The 13,935-nt window shown below is 55.0% G+C and overlaps 1 long non-coding RNA gene across 1 annotated transcript; it reads right to left on the bottom strand.

The window, feature by feature from the left end:
* Nucleotides 1-9,673: 9,673 nt before the first annotated feature.
* Nucleotides 9,674-13,935, bottom strand: LOC122454400. The gene is made up of 3 exons (XR_006273379.1): nt 13,147-13,935; nt 12,537-12,637; nt 9,674-9,808 (listed from the first exon to the last, which is right to left on the bottom strand). It is a non-coding gene; the product is annotated as an uncharacterized LOC122454400 (long non-coding RNA).

The following is a 13,935-nucleotide window of genomic DNA, read 5'->3' as shown; positions in this document are numbered from 1 at the left end:
CCAACCAGTCCATTCTAAAGGAGATCAGTCCTGGGTGTTCATTGGCAGGACTGATGCTGAAGCTGAAACTCCAATGCTTTGGCCACCTCATGCAAAGAGCTGACTCATTGGAAAAGACCCTGATGCTGGGAGGGATTGGGGGCAGGAGGAGAAGGGGATGACAGAGGATGAGATGGCTGGATGGCATCACTGACTCGATGGACATGAGTTTGAGTAAACTCTGGGAGTTGGTGATGGACAGGGAGGCCTGGCGTACTGCGATTAATGGGGTCGCAAAGGGTCAGACACGACTGAGCGACTGAACTGGACTGAATGTTGACAGTACATGTTATTTAACCCCAGGCACCCTCTGCCTATAACAACACTTAACATTGTTGCTGAGACGCCCTGCGTCCAGGCCTGGCGCCTTCACACTCGCAGTGCCTATCTCCACAGGGGTGGCTCCAGGTGCCCGCAGGCCTCCAGGCGGCCGCTGCACACCCACCCGGGCCCCCGAGTCAGCTTCATGCTGCACTGGGTCTACACGGTCAGCAGGGGAGACTGTGTCAGACCAGTGCCTTGTGGGACCTGGGTCGGGGGGCATTCGGAGCCCAGGGCAGGGCAGGGGCCATGTGGTCAGGACTGGTGAGGACCCAGACTCTCTGCCCAGGGACTCAGAACCCCATGTGGGTGGTAGATGCCCAGCTCAGAGGGCAGACACTGTCCTGGGCTTGGGGAGACCCCTTCCTCTGCCCCTGGGAACACCCATCACACCCAGGCCACAGGCCAGCCTCCTGGGGACCCCCTCACACCTTGTCCAGCCTCAGGACACTTTCCCTCTGGCCCCGTGCCTTGTTCATTGAAAAGAAGGATTGATCTCCAGGGGCTCCCTGGGAAGTCTCAAGGCGACTGAGCCCCCCCCATCCCGCCCTTTGACCTGCTACAGTGTGAGGGGGGAGGAGGTGAGGGCCGATGGCAAGGATGGAGCAGGCCCGGAGGGTGGGGTGGGGTTGGACTCGGCCCCCAGGTAACAGGGGACCTGCCCTCCAGCTTCTCCACAGGAGGGCAGGTGGTGAGCCGGTGGGTCTGAGTGACCAGGGCCCCAGGCAGGGGGCAGGGGTCCCCGTCCTGATCACTGTGGAGGATTGCCCTCAGCACGTCCTCTCGGTCATAGCTTGACCCCCAGAGGACTGAGTTCACACGACAGGCAACCTCCCTGAATCTGGAGAGACAGGGGTCGCAGACCAGGGGGTCCTCCAGTGGAGGACAGATTTCCCCAAAACTTCGTGGCCTTACCTTCAGGAACCCCACCAGGTTCTCAAGCTGAAGATCCAAAACCATCCCCTCTGGATGCTGAAGAACAGTGACAAGACAGCCCAGAGAGCCAGTCTCCATGGAAGATGAAGTTTGATCACAAGGTTATGGGTGCCCCCCACTGACCATCACATATGTCAGGAGCCCACTGTGACCCAGGGGTCGTAGCTGAGAGAGCTGCAAGATGCAGACTCCACACAAGGAAGGGCTCTGGGGACCCCAATGACCAGGGGAGACGGATGTCAGGACCTGGGAGGGGCTGCAGCCAGAGAACCATGAGTCTTGCAGGAAAGGCCCGTCCACCTTGCTTCCCATGACCCCGCACAGCAGGTCTGTCTCCCAGCAACTCAGTACAAGGTGGGCAAAGGCCAAGGGAAATGGCCAGGAGAGCAAGTGAGCCATCAGAGCAAGACCCAGCAAGATACGGCAGAGACTTGGGGACCTTGAGAAGAGGGATTTAGAACACCTGTGATGACCCACGAAGGCCCGTGAGAAAACAGACAAGATCACTGCACATGGGTAATGTCAGCAGAGACAAAACTCTCAGAAAGATCCCAAGGAATCGGCCGCTAGAGAAACGAAGACAGCCATTGTCGACAGGCTCAGCAGGAGTCTGCCATGGCGAAGGCAGAGTTCATGAGCTAAGGTGGGCTGACATCACAGAGAAAGAAGGGCGGGACACCCGGGGGTCAGGGGCCACAGGACAGTCCAGAGGCACAGCAAGTGTGCCCCTGGGGCCCCAGGAAGACAGGGGAGAGCCGGGAGGGAGGAGAATGTGACATAACAACCACTGGAACTTTCCGGAAGTAACGACAGGTGCCACACCACAGGGGTGGGAAGCGCCTCAGGGAGCAGCAAACGCAGTAAATCCCCCAAATCCACTTGCAGACACATCCTACGTGAACTGGAGGAGACAGAATTCACAGGGACACATGGTGAATGGAAGCGGGGGGACGCTTGCCTCTGCAGGGGCGCAGGCTTCTCTGTGAGACAGTGAAACAGGAGGGGAAGGGAACCGTACCTGGTTGTCTTCCTCTAAAACACGCAGCCCAAATCTGATGCCCAAACACTCAGACCAGTTGTACTGGAGGGACGGCTATGAAACACCTGGCCTGTCTCCCTCAAAGTGGGCCACGCCTGAGACACTGTCGCGGCCGAGAGCACCAGTGCTGGGTTGTCCTGGACAAGGTCCTGGGACGTTCGGTAAACAGTAAGGCAGCCTGAAAAACTGTGGACTTTGGAGAAAAATAACACACAATGTGGCCGGTAGACAAATATCCCGCACTAACACACGCGAGAGGATAACTCAGGGAAACAGTGCCTGTGTCTAGGGGTTCTCGGTGCCACCTCAGCAGCATCCCTGTAACTTCAGAACTATTCTGAAAGTAAGTTTCTTTTAAAAAATATAGAGTGAGTGAAAAAGCGGTGGAATATTTTGACAGAGAAATGAGCATGCTCAAAAAGAACCACATGGAAACTCTACATGTGAAAATACAGTAACAAAAAGAGGTGAAAATGTTTTTAAGAAAACACTCCTCCCCTGAAGGCAATCTGAGAGTGGTGAGGGGTGTGGGGGAAGAGGGCTGAAGGGGGCCTCTGGGTGGGCACTAGGTTGGGGAGGGGGGCAGGGACTAGGGCCCTGGTCCAGCCGTATGAGGGCACCCCCATCTGGAAATAATCAGGTTAGCCAATCCTCGGCTGGTGTCCAGCCGGGCCCCACATTTTCTGTGCAACCCCCAGACCTGCTGGCCCGCAGGGACCAGAGAGCTCCCTGCCCCAGACATCACCTGCTCCCTTGAGTCAGGGTTTCTGTGGTTCCCGGGTCACCTCTGGGGAAGCAGCCGCTTGGCCCCTCAGCCCAGGACATGAGCATCCCTTGTGGAGGTTCCGCAGGGCCAGCTGGCCGGCCACGTCCTGGGCAGAGGCCCATGTCCTGATGACCTCGCAGGCTTCCCTGGTCCCAGCCTCCCGTCCTCAGCTGCCCATAGCCTGTGGTGCCTGTTCCAGACAGAACTAAGGCGGGGTACCCAGACGGCACAGCTCCTGGATTGGCCAGCGGGGATGCAGTGTGAGCTCGTGGGGCACCTTCCACAGCCCGGATGCGGGCCCCTGGTGACGGTACCGTCCCCCCTCCTGAGTGTCAGGGGCAAGCAGAGACCCCTGGTTCCAGGTGCATGAGAGTCTCAGTCAGAGGGCAGAAACCCTCCCACGCGCACCCCCCCCACCCCGCAGCTTGTGGTAAATTCCATTGCCCTTGGGCGGCACAGATGCTTCAAGACCAGCCCTGCCCAGGCCAGGCTCCAGACCCTGCTGCCCCAAGCTTCCCCAGACAGGAGGACCAAGCCCCTTGCCAGCTGAGCCTGGATGCAGACAGAGGTGTCCAGGGCTCGGCCTGGAGCCGGTTGCACCCTGCGATCTGGGAGGAACCTTCTCCACGTCCCACCCACAGCCTGTGCTCCTGGCACAGAGCATGTGTCTGTGTGTCCACAGGTGTGCGTGTGCATGCTACGTCTCTGTATCTGTGTCCGTGTCTCTCAGTGTCTGCTCTGTGTGTGTGTCTGTGTGTATCTATACAGATGTGTTTACGTCTCTGTGTATCTGTGTTTCTGTGCATGTCTCTGTCTATATGTGTGTGTGTCTGTCTCTGTGTATCTGTGTGTGTGTCTGTATGCATGTGTGTGTATGTCTATGTGTGTGTGTGTCTGTGTGTGTATGTGTGCCTGTCTATATGTATGCGTGTGTATGAGTGTGTCTATCTCTGTATCTCTGTGTTTGTCTATATGTATGTGTGTCTGTGTGTGTCTATGTTTCGTGTATCTGTGTGTGTGTATATGCGTGTGTGTCTGTTTGTCCATATGTATGTGTGTGTGTGTCTGTGTGTGTCTACATCTCTGTATATCTGTGTTTCTGTGTGTGTCTGCATGTGTGCGTGAAGGTGGGACTCAGGCTCACAAGGTCCCTCTGGGCTGTGATAAAGACTCAGACCCTGCCTGTGGGTGCCTGGTCTGACAGCTGTCCAGCCCCGTGCCCCCTGGGACAGGCTGCTGGGAAACGGCTCCTGCCTTTGGCGCTGGCGGGAGTCAAGCTGCGTGAGTGCCCTGTGCGCAGGGCCCACCCCCGGCCCCATGCTGACTGCTGTAAGGACCTTTCCCCGCCCCTCAGGCTGCTTTCCTGGCTCTCCCCCAGAGAGCTGGATTATGTGAGTAATAAAGCTTTTCACATCCTCTTTGCACGTGTGTGGCAGGGCGGTGGGGAGGGAGGTCACCAGTCTCGACCAAACCAAGGTCCAGGCGGGCATCTGCCCTGTTTCTGCAGCGTGGGCACCACAGGGGCCATTGGTGGCCCTGATAACGGTGGGCATGGCCCGCAGCCCTGGGAGCCGGCCAGGGAACTGGCCCTGGTTTCAAACCCCAGATTGTGAAGACCGGGTGTTTTCCACTACAGAAACCTCTCCTGGCCACTCCTGACTGTGTGACCCCAGAAAAGCCACTCAGCCTCTCTGGGCCCCATTGTTAGCAGCAAACCGGAGTGTTTGAAACAAAGAGGCCTGTGGTGACCTCAGGGTCATGAAGAGGAGGGCTGGAGAGGGCCTGGGCCCCCACGAGGCAGCCCACGATGGAGAGTGCCTTCAAGGTCACAGAACTCGGAGCCCAGGGCTTCAGGTCGGGTCCCTGCTGGTCGTGTCCTGGTTGCAGGAGGCCTGCCCTTGAAAGCTCAGGCAGAGGCCGGCCCAGGGTCAGTGCCCCGGAGTTGGTCTGGACTTTGTGAGCCCAACACCTGCCTTCAGGAAGAGGCAGCTGGGCCCGGGATGGCTTGGGGTGGCCGGAGCTCGCAGGGCTGGCCACTGTGGAGGCCGCGCCTCGGCCCGGGCCCTGCCCTTCACCTCCCGTGCTGGCCTCTGGGTCCTCCCATGGTGAGGGCGCCCTGAGGATGGAGGCCCTGGCAACTCTCAGTCTGAATGAGGCGGAAAGGACACGTGGATGGAGGTCTACACGCAGAGCCTGGGGAGCTGACGGCTTCAGGGCAGCCGGCAAAGCCAGCAGAGAGAGGCACAGCCCAGATACCAGCCTCCCCGGGACTCAGGGGAGCCTGGGGGACCCTCACCAGGTCAACACAGGACGGAAGGGGGACCCCCGCCGGGTCGACACAGGCGGCACTCAGAGGCTGAGCCTTCCCGGATAGAGGGGCCCGTTCAGTTAGAAATGGCCTCGGGGGAAAAAAAAGAAAGAAATGGCCTCGGGGGGCTTCCAAGGTGGTCCAGGGGTTGAGAGCCCCCTGCCAGCGCAGGGCACACGAGTTCAATCCTGGACTGGAAAGACCCCATGCCTCGGAGCATCGAAGCACAAGTGCCACAATCGCTGAGCCGGCGTTCCGGAGCCCGGGAGCGGCAAGTTCTGACCCCAGGGAACGTGGAGCCCGGGCTCCACCCGGGAAGCCGGGCACTGCCCCTAGAGGGGCGCCCCTGTCCCTCACAGCTGGAGCTCGCAGAGACCTGGGGCAGCCAAGACTGAAGAACTACAGCAGTGGGGGCCTCCTGGATCTGTCTGGACGAAGAGGCTGCGAACCGTGTAATTGGAAACAGGAGGCCGTTTTCCTGGTGCAGTTTCCCTGACCTGCTGCTGCTCGGGGTGCCAGGCGGCCGGAAGGCTCACGGGGCGCGGGGCGCGGGGTAGGGGCCCTCGCACAGCCCAGCCCCCCCCGCCCGGTCGCATCTGCCTGTGTTCGTGTCTCTGAGCGGCCGTCTCCCCAGGAGGAGCAGGGTGGCCCAGCCCCTGGATCGGCCCGTGTGGATGCAGGGCCTGGGCTGACTCAGGTGGCCCCGAAGGCCCGGGCGATCTGTGGCCCGTCCATGCGCCCTGCTTCACGCAGGCTGGCTGTGAGTGGGCCAGATGCTGGACACAGCCACATGCCCTGCTGACAGGTTCAGGGGCGATGGGGCGTGTGAACCCCATGCCTGCTATGGTGTGGGGAGAGCATGGCCCCGACGCTGGGGGTAGGATCTCCACGCAGCATTTTTCATCTGATGTCCGGCAGGAGACGGACAACGCGGGCAAGTGAGGCCAGGCCCACCCTCCCACCCGTGCAGAAAAGAACGGGAGACAGCTCGGCGGGTGGGGACCGCCGACCTCCCCACCAAGGGCCGGAGCAGAGCCCACGAGGCTGGCGCTTCCACCCCACCTGAGTGCCACGAGCCCTGGTCACGCTGGGCTCGGCCGCCAGCCACCGCGTCCCCTGAAACCACTTCCCGGTCTCCAGGCTCTGAGGAGCGTCCTGACCACAGGCTGCCTGGCCACGCCAGCAGTGCTCCGTGTGTCAAGTTGAGGAGAGCGTGGACGCCCCCCTTGCGGAGGCTGATGAGGGCCCGGTGGCTGGGGTCAGTGGGAGCGTCCCTGGATGCCTCTGTCTCGGCTTCAGCAGCGACCATCCCCACCCCCAGACCCCCAGGTCTGTGCCCCAATCCCTGGCTTAGAGCTCGCGCTTTCCCGACAGCCTGAGCTCACACTCTGGTCCTGTGTGTGACCTGTGTTCACACAGTCACTTCTTTGCAAAACTTGTGAAAGAAAGATGCTCCAATTGTCGGTCAAGACTGCAACCTCCTTCCGCTCTGAGCTGGCCTCCAGGTGACCACCAGGGCCCCTGGCCAGTTCTCTAAGACCGTGGAGGTGGGGGCGGGGGCACCGGCCACCTGCTCAGGGGACCCGTTTAGCCCGGACACCTTCCTTCTGTACCGGACACAGCCCAGCCATCGTGGGATGGCCGGGAGTCCCAACTTGGACCAGCATTGTTACGAAAAGAAAACTCTGGGTCAAACAAAACATAGGTCATGCCTGGCGTGTCCATCCCTGGAGGCTTTGACACCTGCGTGCTGACTGGAGCTGCCCCCTTGACCCTAGGGCAGCCGTGGGCCGTGACCCCTGTCCCCCGGGTGGCAGGTCACGTCACTCCAGGTCCCTGTGGGCCCATCTGGCCATCAACACTAGCACAGAGGCCTCATTCCTTGGGCACTGCTGCCCTCTGACTTTGCCCCCTTTGCGAGGACTCCTGCCTGGCTGGGTCGGAGGCCCCTTGGTCCCTGTGATGCTCAGGTGGCCTCTGAGAGGCATCGACTCTGGGAGAGCCTCTGCTAGGGGAACGCGGGGACTGGGGTTTCTGGGCTGAGCCCTAGAAACTCTCTCGCCTGCCCAGGAGACCCCAAACTGCCTTCTGTTCCCCGCTCGACGTGGGTGAAGGATTGCAAGCTCCTGAGAACCCTACGCCCGCCTCTCCGGGAAGCCGACCAAATGGTTTTCCTGGAACCAGTTCCCCTCCCAGCCCTGCCTCCCATGGTCCCTGCTTTCTGGACCCACTCCGAGCCAGAGAAGGAATTTGTCCTTCCCAAGGGGACCTTGCAGTGGTCCCGGGCTGCCGCAGACATAGCTGCAGGGAGGCCCAGGAAGGCTGCAGGGAGTAGGGGGCACAGAACCAGTGTGGGGCCCGGCCCCGCACCCCCCAGCCAGAAAAGCTTAGTCTCACTGTACTCACAGATGGGGCTTCCAGGAGAGATGGCTCTCGAGGGAGACTTCTTGGATTTTGCTGGATAAATACAAGTTGCTGTGTTCCGGGCCCAGAGGAAATCCGGCTCCTGATCCCAGGTTGGTGAAGGTCCACTGGAGTGGGGTCCACTGTGAGGGTCGCTGTGAGGGTCCGCTGGAGTGGCGGCGCAGCCCCTCTCCCCAGGCTGTCTGAGGAGTGGACCAGCTGCCCCCGGGGCTGTAGTGAGCCTTTGTGGGACAATAGGTCACATGTCCACTCTGATCTGGCCTCCAGGTCACCGCCAGGGCCCCTGGCCGGCTCTGTAAGACCGTGGAGGTGGGGTGGGGGCACTGGCCATCTGCTCAGGGCCCCATTTAGCCTGGCACCTTCCTGTCATCCTGGGCACGGGCCAGCCCCCCCAGGACTGCAGGGAGCCCCCAGCCCCCAGGGCCTGCGTGCACAGGGCGCCTGCAGCGAGTGTGGCCACACCACGGTGACTGCACAGAAGTGAGTAGCCGCACGACGGGCACACGTCCAGCCCCAGGACGCAAGCCCAGAGGGGTCAGCAACGACAAGAGGAAGGAAAGGAGCCTCTTTCTCAGGATGAACCCAGGGAGCCCAGAGGAGCCGAGACTGTCGACCGCTGTTGCCCCCTCCCCCTGGGGCACACCTCCCTGGGGCCCAAGTCCAGCTCTGGCTCTTTCTGGCTGGCAGCCTCAGGTGGCTTATTTCATCTCAAAAGCCACGTCTTCCTCTGCGTGTGTGTTTAATATGTTACCCAGACCTCCATCCCCAGCTTCCTCATGCCCACCATACTAGGTTTCCCTGGAGCCGGGGAAAGGACAGAGACATGGGGGCCACCCTGGGCCGGAGTTTCTGGGGGTCTGCCCCCTCCCTGTGGGCCTGGGAGCCGGCTCTGAGGCGGGGGTAGACAGGCCCCAGGCTGAGAAGCTCAGTCCCTGTGGACAGACGCTCCCAATCTCGACAGCAGGTCAGTTGAGAGAGGAGGCTGGACTCTGCCGAGAAGAGGTTCAGACCACACGTCCCTCACTCTGAAGTCAAGGAGACTTTCCTGACTGCACAGGCATAGAAACGCTCTCTGGAAGTCAGGCGGAGGGTGTCACCTCAGAGTACATGGTAACCCACCCACGAGCCCCTTCACTGGAACCCATCTTGGCTGAGAGACGAGGACACGTGGGAGGACCCTGAGATAAACCAAGTATGGACTCAGGACCAAGACGACTGGGCAGAGGAGACGTGGAAGTGGACCCAAGGCCAGGCAGAGAAGGATGACTGGAAAAACCACAGCTTTGACCAGACGGACCTTTGTTGGCAAGGTAATGTCTCTGCTTTTTAACATGCTGTCTAGATTGGTCATAACTTTCCTTCCAAGGAGTAAGCATCTTTTAATTTCATGGCTGCAGTCACCATCTGCAGTGATTTTGGAGCCCAAGAAAATAAAGTCAGCCACTGTTTCCCCATCTATTTGCCATGAAGTGATTGGACCAGATGCTATGATCTTTGCTTTCTGAATGTTGAGCTTTAAGCCAACTTTTTCAGTCTCCTCTTTCACTTTCATCAAGAGGTTCTTTAGTTCTTCTTCACTTTCTGCCGTAAGGGTGGTGTCATCTGCATATCTGAGGTTATTGATATTTCTCCCAGCAATCTTGATTCCAGCTTGTGCTTCATCCAGCCCAGCATTTCTCATGATGTACTCTGCACGTAAGTTAAATAAGCAGGGTGAAAATATACAGCCTTGAATTACTGCTTTCCCAGTTTGGAACCAGTCTGTTGTTTCATGTCCAGTTCTAACTGTTGCTTCTTGACATGCATACAGATTTCTCAGGAGGCTGGTATGATGGTCTGGTATTCCCATCTCTTTAATACTTTTCCACAGTTTGTCATGATCCACACAGTCAAAGGTTTTAGCGTAGTCAATGAAGCAGAAGTAAACGTTTTTCTGGAATTCTTTTGCAACTGAATACATTTCTTTGCCCAGTGCCTACAAAAATAAACACTCAGTAAATAGAGAAGTAAGGTTTGAAGTCATAAATTATAACCAAGGTGATAGAGAAAGAAAATGTTACTTCAGAAATGATCATTCAGATGTTTGAGGCTAAAGTTCCAGTCATAAATAATTCAGAAAGGTTTCTAGTTGTAAATGGTAAATAGGTGTTAGGAAAAGGGTTCTAGTCACAAATCATAAGTTAAGGTGATAGTGGTTTCCTGTCAAAACATACTCAGATGATGGAGAAAAAAGATGTCCAGTCAAAAGGGCAGCACAGTTGATAGAGGGAAAGTTTGCCAGTTATGAATAATAACTCAGATGATAAAGATTTCCTGTCAAAAGTGTTAACTCAGGTGATAGAGACCGAAGATCTCCAAGCATAAATGATAATGTGATCAAGACCAAAAGTTTTTCGGTAATAACAACTCAAGTGGTGGATAAGTTTCCATTCATGGTGATAACCCAAGTGCTAGAGAAAGCAGGTTTCTGTCATAAATGTGAAGGCAGGGGATAGACGAAAATGTTATTCAATCATGAATGAAAAATCTTGTGATGGAAAAGTTTTCCTGTTATAAATTAGGATGTAGACCTTGGCAAAGAAAGGTATTCAGTTGCAAATGATAATCCAGGTCATGAAAAAAAAGTTTCCTAATCACAAATGATTACTCAAATGATTAGAGAAAGAAGGATTTCCATTCATAGGTGATAACTCAGGTGATTAAAAAGAAGGTGCCAGTCATAAGCTAAAACTTAGAAGTTTTTTAGATGTAAGTGGTACCTCAGTAATACATAAGGAAGGCTTCCAGTCATAAGTAATAAGTCAAGTAATGGAGAACAAAGATTTCCTGTCATAAATCAGTTTATAAAAAAATAAGGTTTCTAGCCATAAATGATAACTCAAAATGTTTCCAGTCACTAATGAAAACTCAGCAGATAAGAAACGAAGTTTCCAGTCATAAATTTTACCTAAAAGAGATACTTACAAATAAGGAGTATCCAGTCACAAATAACAACCATGGTCACAGAAAAGTCTTTCCATCATAAATGATAATCAAGATATAGAAAAAGAATCCCTCTCATAAATGGAATTTTAAGGGGATGACAGAGGATGAGATGGTTGGATGGCATCACCGACTCGATGGACATGAGTTTGAGCAAGCTCCAGGAGTTGGTAATGGACAGGGAGGCCTGGCGTGCTGCAGTCCATGGGATTGCAAACAGGTGGATACGACTGAGGGACTGAACCGAACTGAACTGAACTGATAAGGTCATAAAGAAGTTTCCCAGTATTACGTGATGACTCAGGAGACAGAGAAAGAGGCTTCATGTCATAGTGAAGAGTGAAGTGATAGAGAAGGGAAAACCGCAGTCAGAAGGATAAAACACACTAGAGAAAGATGGTGATACAGAGGATTCCCAGTCACAAAGGATAAATCAGGTGACAGAAAAGAAAGTTTTCCAGCCATAAATGATAACTCAGGTGAGAGAAAAATTCTGTCATAAATGATAATTCAGGAAATAGAGAAGTAGGATTTCCAGTCATAAATGGTAACCATCAATAGCATGAGACAGAAAAACTTTTCTACTTTTAATTGATCATGCAGGTGATAAAGAAAGATTCAAGTCATAAAAGATAAATCATGTGATAGAGTGTTTCTAGTTATAAATAATAACTCAAGTGATACAGAAAACTATCAAGTAAGAGAAAATGAAAGCTTTTCAATCAAAAATTGTAACTCAGGTGATAGGGAAAGAATACTTCCAGTTTTTGGCCATAATTCATAGGCTAGAAAAGAGGGTTTCGAGTCAAATGAGAACTTATAGAGAAAGGCTTCCAGTCATAAGCAATCATTCAGGTGATACAGAGAGAGGGTGTCTAGTCAAAAAAGAGAACTGAGATGATAGAGAAAAAAGTTTTCTAGTCATAAAAAAGGTGGAGAAAAAGGTTTCCAATAATTAATGATTCAGGTGACAAAGAAAAAGTGTTTCACTCATAAATGATTAGTCAGCTGAGAGAAGAAAGTTTCCCAGGCCTAAATGTCAGGTGATAAAGAAACAAGGTAGCTTGTCGTAAGTTATGGAGAAAGAAGATTGTTTGGTCATAAAGTGGTCACTCAGGAGAGAAAAAAAATTCAGTCATGAATGGTAACTAGTCAATACGGAAAGAAGGCTTCTAGTCATAAATGGTAACCAATATTATAAAAAGCCTTCCACCATAAACAATAGCAGGTCACAGAAAATGACTTTTTGTCACAAAGGTAACGGGTCACAGAGAAGGAAATGTTCTGACCTGGTGTGATGACTCAGGTGACAGGACAAAAGGTGTCCTGTGGCAAATGAGGGTTCGTGTGTCAGAGGAAGAAGGGAACGTCACAAATGACAACTCAGGCAGCAAAGTGAAGTTGCTGCTTAAAACTAGTAAAAGAGGAAATTTTGCAGCCGGGAATGGTAACTCAGGTGATGGTGAAAGATGGCTTCCAGCCATAAGTGACAACACCGGGGGTAGAAAGAGAAGATTCAGTCACAAATGCTAAGTTGGGAGTCGCATAAATACAGTTTCCAATCCTAAGTGGTAACTCCAGGGACTCAGGGCAAAGTTCCAGTCGCATGTGGTCACCCAGGTAACATAAAATGATTCCAGTCATAAAACCCAAGTTGGGTGATGCAGAAAGAAGTTTCCTGGTCATAAATCCTAACTCAGGTGGTCCAGACGGAAGCTCACCCATCACAGAGGCACATCAGGTGACGAAGGTTGTTTGCAGCCACAAACAGCCCAGGTGATACACAGAGAAAAGTTTCCTCCCCCTCTGAAGTGATGATTCTCTGGAAGAGAAAAAAGGTTTCATGTCGTGAATGACATTGGGATACAGGAAGAAGTTTTGCGGTCAGCAATAATGACTCAGGTGACTGGGGAGGAAGTCGTCTTGTCCTAACTTATGACTTAGGACAGAGGAGATAGGTTTCCAACAACAGAGCAGACCGTCCTCAGCAGGATGACTGGAGGACGAGGTGACAGGGATTTCAAGGATGATCCTCACAGTCACACTACAGAGAAAATGAGAAAGGTTTCCAACAAGTGCAAACTCAGATTACAGACAAAGAAGTTTTCAGGAGCAAAGGATAACTCATGTTAGAGAAAAAGAAGGCTTCCAGCCAGGATAGATAGGTCCAGACACACAGAAATAAGGTTTCCATCCATAAATGACAGTTTTGGGGAGAGAGAGAAGGTTCCAGCCCTGAATGACACACAGTGACAGACCACAAAAAGTTTCTAGTTCTGGACGGTAAGGAGTTTGAGTCATAAATCAGAACTCGGGGGATGGAAAACTCACCTCCCCATCCGAAAGGACACTACAGCCGTGGAGCGAGGCTGCCACAGTGACGGGGCCACCTCCCCGGAGCGGCCCCTTCGCTGGCGTGAAGAAGTTGCCAGGCGGGAACCACAGCCTCCGCAGAAGGGCCTCCAGGTTCGGGGGGTCGGGGGGGCAGAGCCGCGGTTGTCGGCTCACTCCTGGGGCGCTTCTGCCCCGCGTCGCCTCCGCACCGGGCAGAGGGGCTGTGGACGCAGAGACCGCAGCTCAGCACGTTTCCTCCGTGGCGTGACCACGACGCTCACCCTTGCGGTCCCCATCACCTCGTCTTCTGGGTCATCCTGCCGGGGACGGTCTGCTCTGTCGGGCTGTGTCCTCAGCCTCTCTCGCAGGTGCCCCAGCCCACGGAGGGGTCGATCTGAGGCCTGTGCGCTGGACCGTGGGCTCAGCAGAGGCCAGGCAGGCAGCACCATGCCCCATGGCGTCCCAGGGTGGCGCTCTGCCCCCTCTCCCGCCTGCGCCCGCCTAGGAGCCTACCCCCGTGGGGGGACAGCATGCCCCCATCCTGAACCCAGGGCCCAGCCGAGGGCACCTCCGGCTTTCAGCCACGGCCCAGAAAGTGCCCACAAGGCTGGTGCCCGCCTCCGGCAGGGGACCTGGGTACAACCCCTCCTCCTACCAGGCCCAGCCCCCACCCCTGACCCAGAGAGAGCTGGCGCCTGAGGAGGCGGTCAGAACACCCATGCCCCCACCCCTGCCCGGCACACAGGCACTCAGACGTCCCCTGGGCCCAGAGGCTGGTGTGTGTGG

Source organism: Cervus canadensis, chromosome 16 (assembly GCF_019320065.1).
Source record: "Cervus canadensis isolate Bull #8, Minnesota chromosome 16, ASM1932006v1, whole genome shotgun sequence".
Classification (NCBI taxonomy): domain Eukaryota; kingdom Metazoa; phylum Chordata; class Mammalia; order Artiodactyla; family Cervidae; genus Cervus; species Cervus canadensis.
This window is presented reverse-complemented; position numbering and strand designations above follow the sequence as displayed.